This window comes from Nomascus leucogenys, chromosome 2, assembly GCF_006542625.1.
Source record: "Nomascus leucogenys isolate Asia chromosome 2, Asia_NLE_v1, whole genome shotgun sequence".
Classification (NCBI taxonomy): Eukaryota; Metazoa; Chordata; class Mammalia; order Primates; family Hylobatidae; genus Nomascus; species Nomascus leucogenys.
In genome coordinates, this window is record NC_044382.1 from 46322407 (window position 1) to 46335134 (window position 12728).

Here is a 12728-nt window from a genome sequence, read left to right on the forward strand (position 1 = left end):
GTTGTTTGCAGCTCTTGGCTATTTTAAATACTACTGCTATGAACATGAGTGTACAAATATCTCTTTGAGCTCCTGCTTTCAATTGTGTTATTTTCTTTTTTTCTTCCTTTTTTCTTTTTCTTTTTTGAGACAGCATCTTGTTCTCAATTTTTGCTTCAAAATAATCCAGGGTCGAGGTGTAGGTATAGATACAACAAGTTGGTTAAACTGATAATTATAGAAGAGATGAGGCCAGGCATGGTGGCTCATACGCATAATCCCAGGACTTTGGGAGGCCAAGGCGGGCGGGTCACTTGAGGTCAGGAGTTCCAGACCAGCCTGGCCAACATGGCGAAACCCTGTCTCTACTAAAAATACAAAAATTAGCCGGGCATGGTGTCACATGCCTGTAATCCCAGCTACTCAGGAGGCCGAGGCAGGAGAATGGCTTGAAACCCAGGAGGCAGAGGTTGCAGTGAGCAGAGATCGCACCACTGCACTCCAGCCTGGGCAACAGAACGAGACTCTATCTCAAAAAAAAAAAAAAAAAAAAAAGGGATGAGTGGTTACTCTGGTTTAATTAATTATAACATTTTTTCACCTTTGGATATATTTGAAGTTTCCATAATAAAATGATTTTTTGGCTGGGCAAAAAATAACCAGGCGTGGTGATGCATGCCTGTAGTCCCAGCTATTTGTGAGGTTGAAGCAGGAGGATCAATTGAGCCAAGGAGGTCCAGGCTGCAGTGAACCATGATTGTGCCACTGCATGCCAGCCTGGGCGACAGAGCAAGTGAAATTGCTGGATCATATAGTAACTTTTTTTTTTTTGCCCATAATCAAAACTTTATTGGAAAACGGACACCAAAATAGATCACTATTGTATACTTTGCAAAATCAAACATAATTATGAATACATTATCTTGGTAGATGAATTAGAATTGCTAGACTTATGATAAGGCTTTCTGTGAGATAACACAGATTCAGGAAGTGGTGTGGATCACTCCATTTGTGTTGCTTTCCTCTAACTCCATTTGTGTTCCTTGTGAACACCCTCTGTGAGTCTGGCCTTTCCTTCTGTAGGCTGATACTGTTGAACAACCCACACAAAGAACCACTGTCTGAGCATGGCTGAAAATTATGGTAATCTTGGGACAATCTCAACATTTTACATCCATAAAATAAGAATTCGGACTTTGAACTAGCAATTTCTTTTATGATTTTTCTTTTCCTCTTCCAAAGACGGATGTAATAAATCTGTAGCCAAAGACTTGTTGATCCTTTCGCAAGCCGACTGTCCCATCCAGACCTAGTAATTCTAGTGTTAATTTTTTTTTTTTTTTTTTTTGAGACAGAGTCTTGCTCTTTTGCCCAGGCTGGAGTGTAATGGTGCAATCTCAGCTCACTGCAACCTCTGTCTCCCGGGTTCAAGTGATTCTCCTGCCTCAGCCTCCTGAGTAGCTGGAATTACGGGCGCATGCCACCACACCCGGCTAATTTTTGTATTTTTAGTAGAGATGGGATTTCACCATGTTGGTCAGGCTGGTCTCGAACTCCTGACCTCGTGATCCACCCACCTCGGCCTCCCAAAGTGCTGGGATTACAGGCATGAGCCACCGCGCCCAGCCTTCAATTTTTTTTTTTTTTGTAAATATGGAACGCTTCACGAATTTGCGTGTCATCCTTGCACAGGGGCCATGCTAATCTTCTCTGTATCATTCCAATTTTAGTATATGTGCTGCCGAAGCGAGCACTCTAGTGTTAATTTTTTGAGGAGCGCCATACTGTTTCCCATAGCGGCTGCACCATTCTCCACTCCCACCAACAGTGGACAGGCTTCCAATTTCTCCACATCTTCACTAACACTTGTTATTTATTTATTTATTTATTTATTTATTTATTTATTTGAGACAGAGCTTTGCTCTTGTTGCCCGGCTGGAGTGCAATGGCACGATCTCAGCTCACCGCAACCTCCGCCTCCTGGGTTCAAGCGATTATCCTGCCTTAGCCTCCCGAGTAGCTGGGATTACAGGCATGCGCCACCATGCCCCACTAATTTTTGTATTTTTAGTAGAGATGGGGTTTCTCCATGTTGGTCAGGCTGGTCTTGAACTCCTGATCTCAGGTGATCCCCCCGCCTCAGCCTCCCAAAGTGCTGGGATTACAGACGTGAGCTACTGTGCCCAGCCTAACACTTGGTATTTTCTCAGAGCATCACTCTTCTTTCTTTTTTTTCCCTCTGTACCTCAATGGGATGCAAAGGGAGCATCACGTTTCCCCTTCCCTTCTCCTTCTCCTTTCCTCTCCTTCTCTTTCTCCTTCCTCTTTTTTTTTTTTTTTTGGACAGAATCTTGCTCTGTTGCCTAGGCTGGAGTGCAGTGGTGTGATCTAGGCTCACTGCAACCTCCACCTCCCAGGTTCAAGCAATTCTCCTGCCTCAGCCTCCTGAATAGCTGGGATAGCACCCACCACCACGCCCAGCTAATTTTTGTATTTTTGGTAAAGATGGGGTTTCACCATGTTGGCCAGGCTGGTCTTGAACTCCTGACCTCGTGATCCACCCGCCTTGGCCTACCAAAGTGTTTGGATTACAGGCGTGAGCCACTGTACCTAGCCACATCACTCTTAATAAAAGAAATGCAAGGCAAGGCGCAGTGGCTCACGCCTGTAATCCCAGCACTTTGGGAGGCCGAGGCAGGCGGATCACGAGGTCAGGAGATCGAGACTATCCTGGCTAACACGGTGAAGACTAAAAATACAAAAAAATTAGCTGGGCGAGGTGGCGGGCGCCTGTAGTCCCAGCTACTCGGGAGGCTGAGGCAGGAGAATGGCGTGAACCCCAGGGGGAGAGCCTGCAGTGAGCTGGGATCGCGCCACTGCACTCCAGCCTGGGCGACAGCAAGACTCCATCTCAAAAAAAATAAAAATAAAAAATAATAATAAAATAAATGCAGATGAAAATCACCACACTGAGATATCATTTTTCACATACCAGATTGGCAACAATCAAAAAGCTTGATAACTGTCTTGGCAAGAATGTGGGGTATTCTTATCCACTGCTAGTGTAACTGGAAATCTGTGCCACCTGTATGAAGAACAGCTTGGTAATATCTTCAAAATTACAAATGCACAAACCATTTGACCTAGCAATTTATTTTCTTTTCCTTTTCTTTTTTTTTTTTTTTTTTTTTTTTTTGAGACAGAGTCTTGCTCTGTCACCCAGGCTGGATTGCCATGACACAATCTCAGCTCACTGCAACTTCCACCTCCCAGGTTCAAGCGATTCTCCTGCCTCAGCCTCCCAAGTAGCTGGGATTACAGGCACACACCACCATGCCTGTCTAATTTTTGTATTTTTGTAGAGACGGGGTTTCACCATGTTGGCCAGGCTGCTCTTGAACTCCTGACCTCAAACGATCTGCCCGCCTCAGCCTCCCAAAGTGTTGGAATTACAGGCGTGAGCCACCGTGCCCGGCCGCTTTTTCTTTTTTCTTTCTTTCTTTTTTTTTTTTTGAGACAGAGTCTCGCTCTGTCGCCCAGGCTGGAGTTTAGTGGCGCAATCTTGGCTCACTACAACCTCCGCCTCCCAGGTGTGAGGAATTCTGTGCTTCAGCCTCCCGAGTAGCTGAGATTACAGGTGTGCACCACCACGCCCAGCTAATTTTTCGTATTTTTAGTAGAGACGGGGTTTCACCATCTTGGTCAGGCTCGTCTTGAACCCCTGATCTCGTGATCCACCCACGTCGGGCTCCCAAAGTACTGGGATCACAGGTGTGAGCCACTACGCCCTGCCCTAGCAATTTATTTTCTAACAAAGTATCCTATTTGTATATGTTCAAAATTACACATAGAGGACATTTGTTGCAGCATGGTAAGAGCAAGAGCACAGTGGCTCACTCCTGTAATCCCAGCACTTTGAGAGGCTGAGGTAGGAGGATCGCTTGAGCCCAGGAGCTGGAGAACAGCCTGGGCAATATAGGGGAACTCTGTATCTACAAAAAGTTTAAAAATTGGCCGGGCGCTGTGGCTCACACCTGTAATCCCAGCACTTTGGGAGGCTGAGGCGGGCGGATCACGAGGTCAGGAGATCAAGACCATCCTGGCTAACATGGTGAAACCCCGTCTCTACTAAAAATACAAAAAATTAGCCAGGCGTGGTGGCGGGCGCCTGTAGTCCCAGCTACTCGGGAGGCTGAGGCAGGAGAATACCGTGAACGCGGGAGGCGGAGCTTGCAGTGAGCGGAGATCGTGGCCACTGCACTCCAGCCTGGGCGACAGAGAGACTGTCTCAAAAACAAACAAACAAACAAACAAAAGTTTAAAAATTGGCCTGGCACGGTGGCTTACGCCTGTAATCCCAGCACTTTGAGAGGCCGAGGTGGGCGGATCACAAGGTCAAGAGTTCGAGACCAGCCTGACCAACATGGTGAAACCCCGTCTCTACTAAAAATAAAAAAATTAGCTGGGCGTGGTGGCGGGTGCTTGTAATCTCAGCTACTCAGGAAGCTGGGGCAGGAGAATCGCTTGAACCTGGGAGGCGGAGGTTGCAGTGAGCTGAGATCACAACACTGCACTCCAGCCTGGGCGACAGGGCAAGACGCCATCTCAAAAAAAAAAAAAAAAAGGTTAAAAATTAAGGGCCAGGCAGGCCAGGTGTGATGGCCCATGCCTGTAATCCCAGCACTTTGGGAGGCTGAGGCGGGCGGATCACGAGGTCAGGAGATCGAGACCATCCTGGCTAACACGGTGAAATCATGTCTCTACTAAAAATACAAAAAATTAGCCAGGCGTGGTGGCGGGTGCCTGTAGTCCCAGCTATTCAGGAGGCTGAGGCAGGAGAATGGCGTGAACCCGGGAGGCGGAGCTTGCAGTGAGCTGAGATCGCACCACTGCACTCCAGCCTGGGCGACAGAGCAAGATTCCATCTCTCACACACACACACAAAAATTAGCTGATTGTGGTGGCCTGTGCCTGTAGTCCCAGCTACTTGGGAGGCTAAGGTGGGAGGACAGCTTGGGCCTGGAGGCAGAGGCCACAGTGTGTGAAGACTGAGCCACTGCACTCCAGCCTGGGCGACAGAGCAAGAACCTGTCTCAAAAAAGAAAAATAAATGAACTAGATGTTGGCCAGGCATGCTGACCCACACCTATAATTCCAGTGTTTTGGGAAGCCAAGGTGAAGGGATCGTTTGAACCCAGGAGTTCAAGACCAGCCTGGACAACATAACAAGGCCCCTTCCCTACAAAAAATAAAATAAATGCCGGGCGCAGTGGCTCATGCCTGTAATCCCAGCACTTTGGGAGGCTGAGGCAGGTGGATCACCAGATCAGGAGTTCAAGACCAGCCTGGCCAAGATGGTGAAACCCCATCTCTACTAAAAATACAAAAATTACCCGGGTGCAGTGGCAGACACCTGCAATCCCAGCTACTCGGGAGGCTGAGGCAGGAGAATCGCTTGAACCCAGGTGGCAGAGGGTGCAGTGAGCCAAGATCGTGTCACTGCAATGCAGTCTGGGTGACACAGTGAGACTCCGTCAAAAAAAATTTTTTTAAATAAATAAATAAATTCAGGTGCTGGAGAGGATGTGGAGAAATAAGAACAGTTTTACACTGTTGGTGGGACTGTAAACTAGTTCAACCATTGTGGAACTCAGTGTGGCGATTCCTCAGGGATCTAGAACTAGAAATACCATTTGACCCAGCCATCCCATTACTGGGTATATACCCAAAGGATTATAAATCATGCTACTATAAAGACACTTGCACACGCATGTTTATTGCAGCACTATTCACAATAGCAAAGACTTGGAACCAACCCAAATGTCCCATAACGATAGACTGGATTAAGAAAATGTGGCACATATACACCATGGAATACTATGCAGCCATAAAAAATGATGAGTTCATGTCCTTTGTAGGGACATGGATGAAGCTGGAAACCATCATTCTCAGCAAACTATCGCAAGGACAAAAAACCAAACACCACATGTTCTCACTCATAGGTGGGAACTGAACAATGAGAACACATGGACACAGGAAGGGGAACATCACACTCTGGGGACTGTTGTGGGGTAGAGGGAGGGGGGAGGGATAGCATTAGGAGATATACCTAATGCTAAATGACGAGTTAATGGATGCAGCACACCAACATGGCACATGTATACATATGTAACAAACCTGCACATTGTGCACATGTACCCTAAAACTTAAAGTATAATAATAATAAAATTAAAATAAATAATTAATAAAATTAAATACATAAAATTTAGTTGGGTGTGGTGGCAAGAGCTTATAGTCCTAGCGAGTTGAGAGCCTGAGGTGGCAGAATCCTTTGAGCCCAGGAATTTGAGGTTAGACTGGGCTATGATCGTACTACTGTACTCCAGCCTGGGCTACGGGCAAGATCTGATCTCTAAAAAAAAAAAAAATGTAAAAAAACATACACATGCAAAAACCAATCAAATTAGAAATGAAATGAATGGAATTTAGGAAGCTTTGGTTCATGGTGTCTTGTTTATATCACTTCATTAGATAATAAATTATAAACTATTATAAAGTAGGAAACTGGTGTTTCTTTTTGTTTTTTTTTTTTGTTTTTTGTTTCTTTTTTTTTTTAGACGGAGTCTTGCTCTGTCACCAGGCTGGAGGGCAGTAGCGATATCTCAGCTCACTGCATCCTACGCCTCCCAGGTTCAAGCCATTCTTTTGCCTCAGCCTCCTGCGTAGCTGGGATTACAGGCACATGCCACCAGACTTGGTTACTTTTTGTATTTTAAGTAGAGATGGGGTTTCTCCACATCAGTCAGACTGATCTGGAACTCTTGCCCTCAGGTGATCCGCCTACCTCGGCCTGGCCTGCCAAAATGCTGGGATTACAGGTGTGAGCCGCTGCGCCCGGCCTGGATTGCATTTTATGCTCCAGAGCTCCCTATTCAATTAGATTGAGGCAAAATTTAGGTGAACTTACATCTTCACTTGGTTTCTTTCCCTGCCCTATCCTGCTTTCCCCACTCCCCTAGGAAGTCGCTTACACAAGAATTCCTGTCTCAGGCTCTGCATCTAGGGACCCAACCTAAGATATCCCTATGGGCAGTCCTGGCTCCCAGAGGGAATTTCTGCTACCAGTAACAGCCACACATCTCATCAGGGGCCTGAAGATTTCACCTTCTCGAAGAAGTCCTCCCTCCCAGACCTGTACCCTCACATTCTGGCAGTGGGTCGTTTGTTTAACAATAAAGAGTTTGGATGCCTACACTGTACTAGGCACTGCGCTAAACCCTTTATGTGCATTAGCTCATTAAACCCTCCCAACAACCTAATTTGGTAAATTCTATTTTAATCTCACAGATAAGGAAGCTGGGCTCAAAGAGGTTGAGTGGCTTGCTCACATGGTTAGAAAGTGATGAGAGGCCAGGTGTGGTGGCTCACACCAGTAATCCCAGCACTTTTGGAGCCCAAGGTGGGAGGATCACTTGAGCCAAGGAGTTCAAGACCGGGCTGGAGGCCAAGAGTGGTGGCTCATGCCTGTAATCCTAGAAGTTTGGGAGGCTGAAGCAGGCAAATCACCTGAGGTCAGGAGTTCGAGACCAGCCTGGCCAGCATGATGAAACCCCATCTCTACTAAAAATACAAAAATTAGCCACGTGTTTGGCCGGGCGCGGTGGCTCATGCCTGTAATCCCAGCACTTTGGGACGCCGAGGTGGGTGGATCATGAGGTCAGGATATCGAGACCATCCTGGCTAACACGGTGAAACCCCGTCTCTACTAAAAATACAAAAAATTAGCCAGGCGTGGTGGCAGGCACTTGTAGTCCCAGCTACTCGGGAGGCTGAGGCAGGAGAATGGCATGAACCGGGGAGGCAGAGCTTGCAGTGATCCGAGATCACGCCACTGCACTCCAGCCTGGGCGACAGAGTGAGATTCTGTCTCAAAAAAAAAAAAAAAAAATTAGCCATGTGTGGTGGTATGTGCCTATAATCCTCAGGAGGCTGAGGCAGGAGAATCACTTGAACCCGGGAGGCAGAGGCTGCAGTGAGCCGAGATTGTGCCACTGCACTGCAGCCTGGGAGACAGAGCGAGACTCCATCTCAAATAAAATAAAATAAAATAAAATAAAATAAAATAAAATAAAATAAAATAAAATAATAAAACCAGCCTGAGCAACGTAGTGAGACCCAGTCTCTATGCTATAAGAAAAAAAATTGTTTTTAAAGGGCTGAGTGTGGTGGCTCATGCCTGTAATCCCAGCACTTTGGGAAGCCAAGGAAGGAGGATTGCTTGAACCCAGCTGTTTGAGACCAGCTTCGGCAACATAGCAAGACCCTGTGTGGTGGCACACACCTATAGTCCCAGCTACTTGGGAGGCTGAGGTGGGAGGATCACTTGAGCCCAGGCGTTGGAGGCTGCTGTGAGCCGTGATTGCACCACTGCACTCCAAACTGGGCAACAGAGTGAGACCCTGTCTCAAAAGAGAGAAAAAAAGAAAAAGAAAAAGAAAGTGGTGGAAGCTGAGCGGATTTGTCTAAGTTTAATCCTTGGATTTAATCACTAGACTCTGTTCTATTTTATTTTTATTTTATTTATTTTTTGAGATAGAGTCTCGCCGTGTTACTGAGGCTGGAGTATAGTGGCACGATCTTGACTCACTGCATCTTCTGCCTCCTGGATTCAAGCAATTCTCCTGCCTCAGCCTCCTGAGTAGCTGGGATTACAGGCATGCACCAGCACGCCCAGCTAATTTTTGTACTTTTAGTAGAGACAGGGTTTCACCATGTTGGCCAGGCTGGTCTCAAACTCCTGACCTCAAATGATATGCCTGCCTCAGCCTCCCAAAGTGCTGGGATTATAGGCGTGAGCCACCATGCCCATCTGACTCTGCTCTATTTTATTTATTTCATTATTATTATTTTTTTGAGATGGAGTTTCACTCTTGTTGCCAAGGCTGGAATGCAGTGGCATGATCTTGGCTCACTGCAACCTCTGCCACCTGGTTTCAAGCAATTCTCCTGCCTCAGCCTCCCGAGTGCTGGGATTATAGGTGCCCACCACCATGCCCTGCTAAGTTTTTGTATTTTTAGTAGAGATGGGTTTTACGTGTCGGCCAGGCTGGTCTAGAACTCCTGACCTCGTGATCCTCCCGCCTCAGCCTCTCAAAGTGCTGGGATTACAGGCATGATCCACTATGCCCGGCCAACTGTGCTTTATTTTATAAGTGTGTGTGCGTGTGTGTGTGTGTGTGTGTGTGTGTGTCTGTGTGTGTGTGTAATGGCTCTGTGCACCCCAGATGGTGAGACCATGTACAGATTTTTGCGTCTGCTGCTACACTGAGGGCTTCATCTTACTAAAAACCTTTCTTGAGTTTCTTTGCTCCTGAGGCAAGGAGGTGCCAGAGCATCCTGGAAGCTACCTCTCCTCTGCCAACCGCACTGCCCTAGGAGGTAGGGTGGAGCAAAGGCCTCTGAACTCCTTGGGGGCACATTCTGTTTTCTTGAGCCCCCACCAAACCTGCAGTTGCAGGCATCCCTGCCTCCCACTTCACTGCAGAGCCCGGGACCTGCATTGCTGAGAACAGCAGCAGTGGGAGGCAGTTCATCACCTCCCTGGAGGCCTCCTAGGTTCACAGAAGAAACAGCAGGCATTGAAGTGGGAGAAGGAGGATGAGACCTGGGCCAAGTGTAGATGGGGGATGACTCCAGTGGGAGAAGACTGAGGGAAGCAGAGAGTGTGAGGAGGAGGTCGGTGGTGAGAGCTGAGCAGGAGGTTGCTCTTCATTCATTCAACCAATTGGTTTTTTTTTTTTTTTTGAAACAAAGTCTCGCTCTGTCGCTCAGGCTGGAGTGCAGTGGTACAATCCCAGCTCACTGCAACCTCCACCTCCCGGGTTCAAGTGATTCTCCTGCCTCAGCCTCCTGCGTAGCTGGGATTACAGGCACCCACCACCATGCCTGGCTAATTTTTGTATTTTTAGTACAGAGGGGATTTCACCATGTTGGTCAGGCCGGTCTCGAACTCCTGACCTCAGGTGATCTTCCTGCCTCGGCCTCCCAAAGTGCTGGGATTACAGGTGTGAGCCACTGCACCTGGCCAACCAATTGTTTTTAACCACCTACCATGTCCTCAGCACTGTTCCAGGGCCTGAGGATACAATGGTGAACAAACCAAACATCCTGCTTTAATGGAGCAGGATGGGAATAACCGGCGGTAATCATAACAGTTAATACTTTTTGAGTATTTACTATGGCGTCAAGCATTTATCATACCCTCACAACAATCTCAGATATTTGATACTATTATTAACCTACTTTATAGATGGTTATACAGAGTTAGAGCAGGGTCCATCTCCATTGTGACTGACCTCAGTGCCTCTCAGCCTCCTTATTATTTTGTAAATTTATTTTTATTTTATTTCATTTTATTTCATTTTATTTATTTATTTTTTGAGACAGAATCTCGCTCTGTCACCCAGGCTGGAGTGCAGTGGCACGATCTCAGCTCAGTGCAATTTCCGACTCCTGGCTTCAAAAGACTCTCCTGACTCAGCTTGCCGAATAACTGGATTACAGGCGCCCGCCACCACGCCTGGCTAGTTTTTGTATTTAAAAAATTGGCCATTGGCGGCCGGGCACTGTGGCTCATGCCTGTAATCCCAGCACTTTGGGAGGCCGAGGTGGGCGGATCATGAGGTCAGGAGATCAAGATCATCCTGGCTAACACGGTGAAACCCCGTCTCCACTAAAAACACAAAAAACTAGCTGGGTGTGGTGGCGAGCTCCTGTAGTCCCAGCTACTCAGGAGGCTGAGGCAGGAGAATGGCATGAACCTGGGAGGTAGAGCTTGCAGTGAGCTGAGATCCTGCTACTGCACTCTAGCCTGGGAGACAGAGCGATACTCCATCTCAAAAAAAAAAAAAAAAATTGGCCACTGGCTGGGCACGGTGGCTCACGCTTGTACTCCCAGCACTTTGGGAGGCCGAGGCGGGTGGATCACCTGAGGTCAGGAGTTGGAGACCAGCCTGAACATGGTGAAACCCCGTCTCTACTAAAAATGCAAAAATTAGCTGGGCGTGGTGGCACATGCCTGTAATCCCAGCTACTCAGGAGGCTGAGGCAAGAGAATCACTTGAACCTGGGAGGCGGAGGTTGCAGTGACCGAGATCACACCACTGTACTCCAGCCTGGGCAACAGAGTGAGACTCTATCTCAAAACAATAATAACAAAAAAATTGGCCAGGCTGATCTTGAACTCCTGACCCCGAGTTCTCTGCCTGCCTTGGCCTCCCAAAGTGCTGGGATTACAGGCATGAGACACCTTGCCCGGCCCTAATTTATATATATTTTAGAGACGGGGTCTTGCTAAGTTGCCCAGGCTGGTCTCAAACTCCCAAGCTCAAGCCATCCTCTCACCTTGGCCTCCCAAAGTGCTGGGATTATAGGTGTGAGCCCCTGTGCCCAGCTTTAGGCTCCTAATTAGCAACAGATTTGGAAAGTACATTCTTATAAGAAAAATTCAAACAATACAGATAAAGCTCAAGTTCTCCCCGCTTGTCCCCACCCTTAGCAGTCTCTCCCTAGCATGCATTCGTTTCCAGCCCTGTTCCTGTGTATCCACACATTATCTGTCCATAAACATTATTTTTTATTTGAGGGGCTTCCCATACATATTGCTCTACAACTTGCTGCTTTTCCCTTAACATGATGTCCTGAACATCACTCCCTACTGAACATATAGAACATCTGTCTTGCATGGATGTGCCTAGTTTAGTTTTCCAGTTGTAAACCAGAAAGCACCAGAGACTGGTCTCAATCAATTTACAAGTTTATTTTGCCAAAGTTAAGAATGTGTGTGCCTCCGGGCGCGGTAGCTCACGCTTGTAATCCCAGCACTTTGGGAGGCCGAGGCGGGCGGATCACGAGGTCAGGAGATCGAGACCACGGTGAAACCCCGTCTCTACTAAAAATACAAAAAATTAGCCGGGCGTGGTGGTGGGCGCCTGTAGTCCCAGCTACTCAGAGAGGCTGAGGCAGGAGAATGGCGTGAACCCGGGAGGCGGAGCTTGCAGTGAGCCGAAATTGCGCCACTGCACTCCACCCTGGGCGACAGAGCGAGACTCCGTCTCAAAAAAAAAAAAAAAAAGAATGTGTGTGCCTGGGAGACAGACAGGTCTGTACCTTTCTCCAAAGATGATTTTGAGGGCTTCAATATTTAAAGGGGAAAGTTCAGATACTGGGGAAAGAGGAATTTTTTTTTTTTTTTTTTTAGACAGGGCCTCACTGTGTTGCCCAGGCTGGAGTGCAGTGGCGCAATCTCAGCTCACTGCACCCTCTGCCTCCCGAGTTCAAGCGATTCTCCTGCCTCAGCCTCCCAAGCTGCTGGGACGACAGGTGCCCGCCACCACGCTCAACTAATTTTTGTATTTTTAGTAGACGGGGTTTCACCATATTGGCCAGGCTGGTCTTGAACTCCCGACCTCGTGATCCACCCGCCTCGGCCTCACCAAAGGGCTGGGACTACGGGTGCGAGCCACTGTGCCTGGCCTGAAAGAGGAAATTTTTAAAAGGCATGGGTAGGTAAGAGGCAAATTGCTGCATTCTTCTGAGTCTTTGGTCAGCCTTTCACATGTGAGAGGGGGATAGAGGACTAGTCACTTAGGCATTCATCTAGCTTAGTGAATATGCATTTTTACATAAGAAAAAATAAACATAGGGCAGAGGAAGCAATGAGATACATATTTGTCTCAGGTGAGCTGAGA

General features: G+C 47.4%; 1 non-coding gene across 1 annotated transcript; it reads right to left on the bottom strand.

Annotated features, from left to right (window-relative positions):
* Window positions 1–1626: 1626 nt before the first annotated feature.
* Window positions 1627–1733, bottom strand: LOC115831750. Its single transcript, XR_004027243.1, has one exon. It is a non-coding gene; the product is annotated as a U6 spliceosomal RNA (small nuclear RNA).
* Window positions 1734–12728: the final 10995 nt, after the last annotated feature.